We start from the raw sequence: 9381 nt of genomic DNA on the forward strand, positions 1-9381 counted from the left end.
AGGCAGAAGCGAGGCTACGCTAACACTCGGGGCGAGGCAGGTCACACTTGTCTCAGTCTGGGCCACGCGTTGGTTCTAAAAAAGCTTTGCAGCTGGAACTCCCTGAATGTCTTCTTAGAAAAAAGGCAGAAAGGCTGAGGTTAAATGTTACGGATGAAAAGGCCACAAGAAAGACGTCGGTCCTGACGCTCAGGATAGAAACGGAGACGATGTCGGCGGGACCTCACGCCTTTATTGTGAAATCCTTGAGTTGTGGTGCTGGAAAAGTGCTGAGTGCACAGGACAGGCCCACCTCCTTCACCTCAAAAGATCTGAAACAGAAATGGTTAGGCCGGATATTAAAGCGCATTGTGTCCCCCCCATTTCCTCTATAGTGCACTAACTAGAGTGTACTCCAGGCTGTAGGGCTGTCTGAATGTTCAGGCTAGTTTGCTGTATTCGATTGTTCTAGTGTTCAGACATGATGTCATTTATTGATTGATAAATCATATTTAAGGTCGTCGTATGACATCGACGATCAAACAACCCCTGAGTGTCTTGTATTTATTGATCTCTAAAGAAAATGACATCACACGTTGATCTGGTTTGCGTCCACTGAGGTAACCACAACAGGGCAAGGAGGGATCTCAAACTGGGCTGACTGCATGATAATCTGAGCGATCTGAGGTCTGACTTCCTGTGTCCTGAGCACCGTGATGCTGTTCCATACCCAACGCCGTCGGGAACCAATTAGGTGCCCCGGCTATTGGGTAGCAAGTGCGAGTGTGCTGGAAGGATCCAAATTTAACCTCCCCGACCTGCAGAGAGAAAGTCAGAGCGGCCCTGATTTCTGCCAAATAAGCTCGATATCCAGACTCTTAAAACTTGCAGGATTCCACGAGTCCACCAGAACCTCAGCCCATAGAGGGGAGGTCAGGGGACGGAGGGGGAACAGGTGAGCTCAAACAGAAAATAACAAACCGCCGAATGACGGCAAACAGCCGAGAGCAGCCAGGACGGATGCCGGAACCCCAGCTGAAACATGAAACACAGAGTTACGGCCCACAACTCAAAGGGTCTGTAAAATCTTGGACAGAGTTTCTTGATGTTCCGCAGAATCGGACTGCTGGATGTGATTAATTCATTTGAAAGAATGCAATGGAGGCATTTTTGAGATAAACATCAGTATTCATGCGGCACCATGAAGACTCCTTCCCGACTCCTTTCATTCCGACAGCTTTGCATTCCAATCGTACGGCACTTAAAAGACAAAGCGCTCCGTCTCCCAGCTTATTTGCCTGGGCTTTGAACCATAAACAATGTTTGCGTTCCCCAACAGTTTTGCTCAGATTGCAGGAATGACGGCGCGTCGCTCTGACCCTCTCTCCACCTCTGAATAATGCAGTCTGAGTAACCGCCTGTTCTGATATCCTTGTCTGGATGCAATCTTTCTTTTTTTTTTTAGCCCCACTTTTGTTCGCAGTCCTGATCAGCGCATTCGTGCAGGAGCAGCGGGGGAACGTCTCGTCAGAGGAGGACAGCGGTGCGCGCCGACGTGCGGGCGTCCTCTGTGGCGGCGAGGCCTTTTTCCCGTTAACGACCTCAGATGTGGCCAGGGCACACGTGTGGCCTGCCTGTCTCCTCGTCCTCTGAGCTTTTCCTTTGGCTTTAGGTCCAGATGTTCCCGTCCCCTCATGTGGGATGAGTGCTCAGGTGTGACACAGGCCCTCAACAACTTTGCTAGAAAACACTAAAAGAGGCTGTTTACATTTAAGGCACGCTGTGTTCAGGCCACGCAGGACCGTCAGTAATTCCAAACGACGCATCAGTCATTGGAAGAGTTTGTTGTCAGCCACATCGTTATCACCAAGATGCACTTTACAATGTAAAATCCAAGACAAGTTTTTTCAAATGTGAACATACAGCTGTAGTAACAATCGGTTAGAGTCTAACCGATTGTTACTAGACAAACAACCTGAAAATATCAAGATTTAAAGGTGAAAAACGCCGCCGCGCTCCCTCGTTCCTCTCTTTCACCAGAATAAAACAGGTTTATTGAGTAAAACAGGCATGTGGTGGGTTTAGGCCCTCGTGTTTTACCACGTTAGCATAACATCATTACTGATGCTAAAGCGGAAAGCTGGCTCTGTTGGGGTTTGTGCTTTGTTTTTCCTGTTTCTGTCTTCTTTCCTCCCCTTTGTCTTCCTCTGTTGCTTTCTTGCAGCGCTGTGTGGAGAGGGTGTGGTTGATTATTCAGCTGGCTGGCGCGTCTGCAAACATTCCCGATCGACTCATCTATTCAAACCTGCCTGCGACGTCACTCTGTTGCCAGATGGTCGAACCCTCTGCCTGAAATTACTCCAGAGAATTGAACTTCCGTTCCCGGTGTTTTCTTGTCGAAGTTTCCTGAGTTTCGGACCATTTGTTCCATGGACTTCCGTGGAATTTACCTGCGGTAATTCATTGACTAGTTTTTGGAATTGTTGGGCGTTTATCCTTGTTTATCTCTGCATTTGGGATCCAATTACGAACCCGTTAATAGGACAGGATATGATCAAAGTGGAGTCTTATTTCAGCGTCATTTGCCATGTTCACCATCCTAGTGAGGCATTGCTAATTTGCACGAAACAAGCAGCGTCAGCCAAAACCAGCCCGTTTTGAAGGTACCCGCACCTTCATTTGCTCAGCTCCTCGAGGTAACAAGGTTTCTTGTGCCTTCCTTAAGGACCTTTCAGTCATTATAAATGTGTTCAGCCGCAAGACGTGATTCATGCTAGCCTAATAAGATGGCAACGGGAGCACCCAGTTGAGTGTGACAGGGATTAAAATGTAATTGGTTGAACCTTTTAGCTCTCGGCCAGCTCGCCACCCCTCCAGAGTCCAAGGCTGCTCGTATCAATTCACTTATTTCTTAAAAGAATATTACAGGCAGTTGACTCAAACTTATGTAAACACATCTTATAAATGATCTCCCTTCCCACGTTAGTGTAAAATACAAATCATGAAGAAAAAACCTGAAAAAAAGAAGCCTCTGGATCTAACGGAGGAATTGTGGCGCTGCGTGCGCGAGGGTGATGCATCGCCGTGTCTTTTGGTTGCGAGAGACTGAGAAATATTATCGCATTAACGCTTGATTTCTATTTTCTGTGAATAATTCCTTTTTTGCTTCCATTTGCGGGAGCATATTTCATCCTTCAGCACAACTGAGGAATTTTAATCCCACCGACGCTGCCTGCGTCGCTAAATTATGATTTACTGTTGAAATGAAACATGAAGATCGGAGAAATGCCCCCTGGAAATGTTCTCACAAGAGTCCACTGTAATCAAACAGCCTGACAAGCTGTTATTTCAAAACATCACAAGCGGCTTAAATTTATATATTTTTTTATTCGCCTGCGCCTGTTAAAATCAGCACGGCTGGACTCTGACAGCAGGAGAGTTGTGAGGAGCAAACATAATAATAGATGCACGATGACATTCCATTCTGCTGCCATCCTGTCGCACAGATCTAAACTTAATGGGCTTCACAATTAATAGTGATTATCCCTCTTATCCTTGCGCCACTTTGCCTTCGTTGGGTGAAACGAGATGAAAGGTTGACGTTTGGGAGTGGAATTGAGGTCCGGAAAGTGCAGGCCGACGGGAAAACATCTCATTAAACGAGCGTGCATGTTCTTGAACGCGTCGTTAAGCTTGTTATTGTCACGTAAGAATGGTTTCACTTTTAAATACTGCACTTTTTAGAGATGAAACAATATAGTCATCAGAATAGGATTATTCCCAATGTTAACAACACTACTCGAGCTATCTGAGCACGAGATATCTGTTCTACATGGAATCAATTTGGATGCATTATATGATGTAATATGTAATCAGACCCGAGGGAAAAACAGCTTAGAACAAACTGAGGGAACCACGCTGGGAAAGGAGTCTGTCGGTGAGCTCGTTGTTGTTAGTCAGAACCTCACTCAGGGGACCTGGTTGGACTCAGAACACAGCAGAGCCTCTATCAGGGTCAAATCTCTGTCAGGGTCAGTCCTCCAGGGGGACCATCGCTCTCACGAGGAGTCAAAGGTTCAGAACTTTGTGGATCACATCACTCGGACTAGGCTAATTCACTGACCATGGTCTGGATTGTAGAGACTAGCTTGAATAGATTTAAAGGAAGACGTTTTGTCCAGACTATTGATGACAGTCCGCAATCTCATGCTGTCAGGTATTGTCATGCTACAGTGATTTTAGCAAGACGCTAATACAAGGACCAGAAATAAGGACAGAACAGCTGTCGAAAAGACAGAGGAACCCCTTCAAGTGAGACTCTCCTCTACAGGAAGTCTGATGTGTGGAGCAGACAGTTTGTGGCCTTCATCACAGAGCTGATGGCTGATGACGACAGGCGCTTCCACGCTGGATTCCTGGGGAGGCAGCAGTGAACGACTGCAGCCTGGTTGTGCACATTTAGACACCTTGTCCACTGTTTACTAATGAGCCACCGAGGACCAGGCCAACCTGAACCCGGGGTGCCAAAAGCAGCTTGAATGTTTGAACCCCCCTCTTCTTTGCAAACCCTCTTTCTGCTGCAAATATTAGCCTTTAGCATAAACACTCTGTGTTTTGCATCCCTGTATTTTTCTAGAGTTAACCTTGTCCAGGTAATGATAGGAGAGGCAAAAAATGATTCTTTTTTGATTACTAATTATTCCGACTGCCATCACCCCTGGATGAGTCGCCTGCTCATTGCGTGGCCCTATGTGAGCATTATGGGGTTCAGTACCCTGCTAATAGGTGTCTCAGCAGTGCTCTGAAGGTGTCCTGGCCCCTCTCCTGTCCTACCACACCTTCTAACTTTTGTCCCTAACTGTGGCATCAACCAGCAACCCTCCACTGCTCAGTCCAGTTCCCTACAGACCATTCTACCCGCTGCCCAAAATCAATTTTTTTTCTTAAATAATTGGAGCATATGTGCTAAACATTGTGCTGCACCATCAGCCTGGAGCTCGGCGGTAAAGAGAGTGAGACATTTCATTGTTGTCAGGGAGGCGAGCCAAGGAAAGTGTTGTGCCAGAACACAGCGAGGAGATCTATTATGTGTCTCACTCGAGGAGGAGAGGTGTTTCAATGGCTGGACTTCATCCAGGACTTGAAATAAGGCCGCCAGATCACTTCAGCTCCTGCCTCGACTCCTCAGAACTGATAACCGGTGTTGTTACCTGCCCCTTCCTTTGATGTTGAAAACTTTATCAACCGCCGTTCTCCCAGCGATGTTGCCCAGTAGCGTTCCAGACAGTCACAGCCCACCGTGTTATTCATCCGTGCAGTGTATTAAAAAGCCGAAGAAGGAAATCATAATGAGTTTTTGAATCAGAGTCGCTGACCAGTGGGAGGTTACGTCTGCAATTTCCATTTTCATTTTCAAAGCGCCACAAAAATGCCTTCTCTGCTGTATGCTAATAGAGCGGGTGTCTATTTTGGAGTGTTAATCTAAGATATTGTTTTACAGTAATTAGAGTTTATGCTTGAGTGATTTCAGGCTTTAATTAAACAAAGCTCTGACTGAGTGAGTGTGCCCCGGCTGCTTGGTTTTTAAGCTGATGAGGGTTTTCTTCAGACATGAAATGGATATTAGCCATTGATTTGTCTGGAGGATGAGTTTGCAAACAGCCCTCCTGCTGATCCATCTGAGGCGACTTTTGACCCCAAAAACATGGCGAGGAGAGAAGCCGCCACAGACGTCTGCGTGCGGAGCCTCTTTGTGTTTCTGAAAGAAGAGGTTTGTTTTTGCTCCGCGTCCTCCTCTTCCAATCTTGTCTCTTTAGCTGCAGCTCTTAAGGAAATTGCTCTTGTATGAAAATAGCACGCCGTTCTTTTGTCTCTCCAATAAAAGATGCAACAGCTGCTTCTCAGGGAGCAAATCCTAAATGAGGCCTGGCATCGCCCTCCACTGTCACATCCCACAATGACCTCCCTTCTCAGCCTTCCTCCGCTCCTTGAGAGGACTCCCCCCCGTGATGGCTGTGTGTTGACAGGGCTTTCGCAACTCCGAGGCAGCCGGGGGGAAGCTGGTGTGTCCTAAGCCGCGTGAAAGCATCACGCCATGTGATGCCACCTCGGCTCCTGCTCTTAACGGAAGCCACATGAGTGTCAGATGTGGAGGGAAAACAAATAGACGCTCCGCAATCAACTTATAAACACGTTTTGCAGCCGCGCTGGGATGTTTTGGGTTGACTCCATCCAAACATATAAAGATCTAATCAATGACTCATTTTTCCAAACCTTTTTTACACATTCTTTGCCATAATCAACTGAATCAACTGCATTTATTTACTCAGTTCAGTGCTTAGTTGCATCTGTTTTTGTTTGTATTTGCCAATAGTCGACACTCAAAGTGATCATTATTCATCTAAATGCAAACGCATCTGATTCACGCAGAGAAGCCAAACCACACAAGGAAGTGGAGGTAAACGAGAGACAGCAGGGGATTTCGTGCTGTAAAATATTAAAAAGTAAGATGCAGATAACGAACAGTAGCAAACGACCTTGAAGGGTCTGTGGTGGAAGAGTTAGCATCTTGAGTGTTGAGAATGCAGAGCGGAGGAACTGCGGAGCTCTTGCACCGTAGAGGGTTAAAATTTCCATAAACATCTCACTCCTCATTGAAGTAAATCAGAATAATTAGTGTGCTGAGCTTATCACGCACTATAAAAGACATATCTGTGTAGATCATGTTTTATTCATCGTATTAGATTATTAAAAATCGAACATACTGAACTTTTAATAAGTTACACCGGCTGGTTACAGATGAGGTCCGGTTATGGCCGAGCCCATGTCTTAGGCATGTCCGATCGATGCGAGCGGGGTGGCTTCATAAGTAATTATCACCCTGAATGAATGATTAATTCTCTACAGGCTGTATTAGTGTCTAGCATCATATAGGAGAGGAGGAGCTATGAAAGGAGGTGAGGGTATCAAGGGACAGGTGTGGGGAAAAAAAAGGCAACCACGAAGCTGCAAGAAATTTAGGCCAGCTCTCGCGTTCCTGCTTGCCTGCATGTCCAGCTGCCGCTGCTCTCCTGGGTAACCGGTGCGATGTAACGATGCTGGGAGCGAGCACGCTGCCCACTACCCAAAGCAGCAGTCACAGTCACACTTTTCTGAACTTTCCCATCCTTTCTCATAAACATTTAGGCATCAAACTGCCACCGATGCTGTTTTTGTCATGGTCGCCCAGTACCAAGGTTCATCTGAACTTCAATAAAGAGGAATCTCCGGGATTATTCTGGAGCAGCCAGGTTCCGTTCTTATATTAATAACACAATAGCGAAATCAATAAACCCCACTCTTCCCGAGCAGATCTGTTTTATTGGAAGCATTAATCCAGCAGGGCTCTGCCATCACCCTGTGCTTGTTTGTGAGCTACTGTAGCAGATGGATTTCTTTTTAAAGAAATTTCAGCAATTTTTTTCTCCTTCCATCCTCGTCCACGTTTCCCTGACAACGCATCTAAACAAGCAACGGTCTCCCGGACAACAGGTCTCTAAGTGCTGCGGGTATCTCATGCATGCACGTGTGCAAAAGCATGTGTATGGGATCAGGCATTGCCTTGTATACGATCCTGAAGCCTGTTCGCGGCCCTGTGGCTTGATTGATCTATTTCCTGCAATAGATATGGTGCACAGCGAAGGAGACGTGCTTGAATAATAGGATTATGTGTTTAGTCAAGCTTGTGCTCACTCAAAAACTCTTCACTGGCAACCTTTCCAAGGAAGGATCTGTGTTGGGGAGCGCCAGCTGGATCATTCTCCTTGCCAAAACAATGCTCTCTCTGTGCAGCAAATGTGTTTTTTTCCCCTACAGATGGACTGGAATATGCTATCCTCTTTGAGAAGGCTCACCCCCCCCCCATCTCCGATCCTCTCCCAGGGTCAACGATTCATCCTGCGGTCTCCTCCTGACCCATCCCCACTCCTGGAGATGCACACATCAGCTGACAGGGACTCTGTGTTTTGCTGAATCTCTCTGAGCCCCCAGCGTGCTCACTCGAGCGCCTCGTTATTACAAAGCAGCGTTGCTGGCTGACTGGGTAGAAAACAGAAGCTATTAAAGGTCTGATTGTAAGCGGCGTTCACGCTAAAAATCCATGTCTGCTTCAAAGTGCCTGGTTGAATTGCTTGGTCGTACAAAGCTGATATTGTGCCGAGTGGCAGGATGGGCGAAAGCTCCGGCAGCAGGTGGAACATTTTTATACTTTAATGATATACTTCATAATGTGCGGTCTTAGAATTCTTATTAATTGAACAGGATATGAATGGTTTTAATAGCGCTGCCAGGAGAATCACCTTCAAATCACATTTATATTCATTTCTTTTCAGCTTCTAATGGTAACAGAGTGGTGAAGTAGAAATCTGCAGCAGAGCTGGCTTTGCCTCATTGACAGTGGTCCAGGCTGCCATTAAGACCTACAGAGCCTCACTGGTTTGTCGGTCCCAGAGGTTTATTTTTCTTCCTTAAATGCATCACGGAGGAGGGTTGTCAAAAGACGGCTCCAACCCCTGGCGTCAGGAGCACATGAGCATCAATCTGACAGAAGTGCTGCCTACCTGGTTACCTGCGCGTTGTTAAGCTTTCACAACCAGCTCTTGATCCCAGTGGAAGATCCCTGCTGCTCGCACCCAAAAGCAGGTGAAAGCCTGGCGAAACGAGATTTTCCACAAGATTTTATTCATAAGTTTGGAGCCTCCCCCCCATGGAGCATAATGAATTATCAATGCTACTCTTTGAAACACCACCGGCGTCCCCCGCCTCCGGTACGACAGAACGCAGTAGATTGTGGAAAACTGCATTACAGCGGGCTCGGCGACGCTCAGTAAATATTCATATGGTCGTGCATGTGGTAATGTGTGCAGAGAAATGTCTGTGACCACTACAGCTGTCAGTTCACTTTGCGGCACAGCTGGTCGGTATCGTACCCACGCCAGCTCCTCTGAATAAAGACTTTTTCTTTTGCGTTGCCACCCTCTGTCCCACACACAACGCTTCCTCTCGCCGGTGCCAGGCAGCGCAAATTAAATTGGGCTTAAATAAGATGTATCATCATCCCTGTATGCAGAAATCCTCGCAGCAGCTGACATTTCTCTCGGGCCGCAGGACGCCTCTGAAGGATTACCTCAGTGAGAGCCAACCCACGACGACGGACTCTGTTGATGGCCGTGGCAGGTACACCTCAGAAAGGAGCCCGTGCACTTCCCGCGGAGAGAAGTGAAATGAGTATAAATGGTGGGTGTCAATTCCAAAGGGGGAAGCTGGTCATCTGTAAAAGAAAAAGATGTATGAGCACATAAGGGTGGGTAATTTCACTCCTCTGCCAGGAGAGGACATGGAGAAGATGACATTCACTCCTGTGGC

Source organism: Takifugu flavidus, chromosome 9, assembly GCF_003711565.1.
Source record: "Takifugu flavidus isolate HTHZ2018 chromosome 9, ASM371156v2, whole genome shotgun sequence".
Taxonomy (NCBI): Eukaryota; Metazoa; Chordata; class Actinopteri; order Tetraodontiformes; family Tetraodontidae; genus Takifugu; species Takifugu flavidus.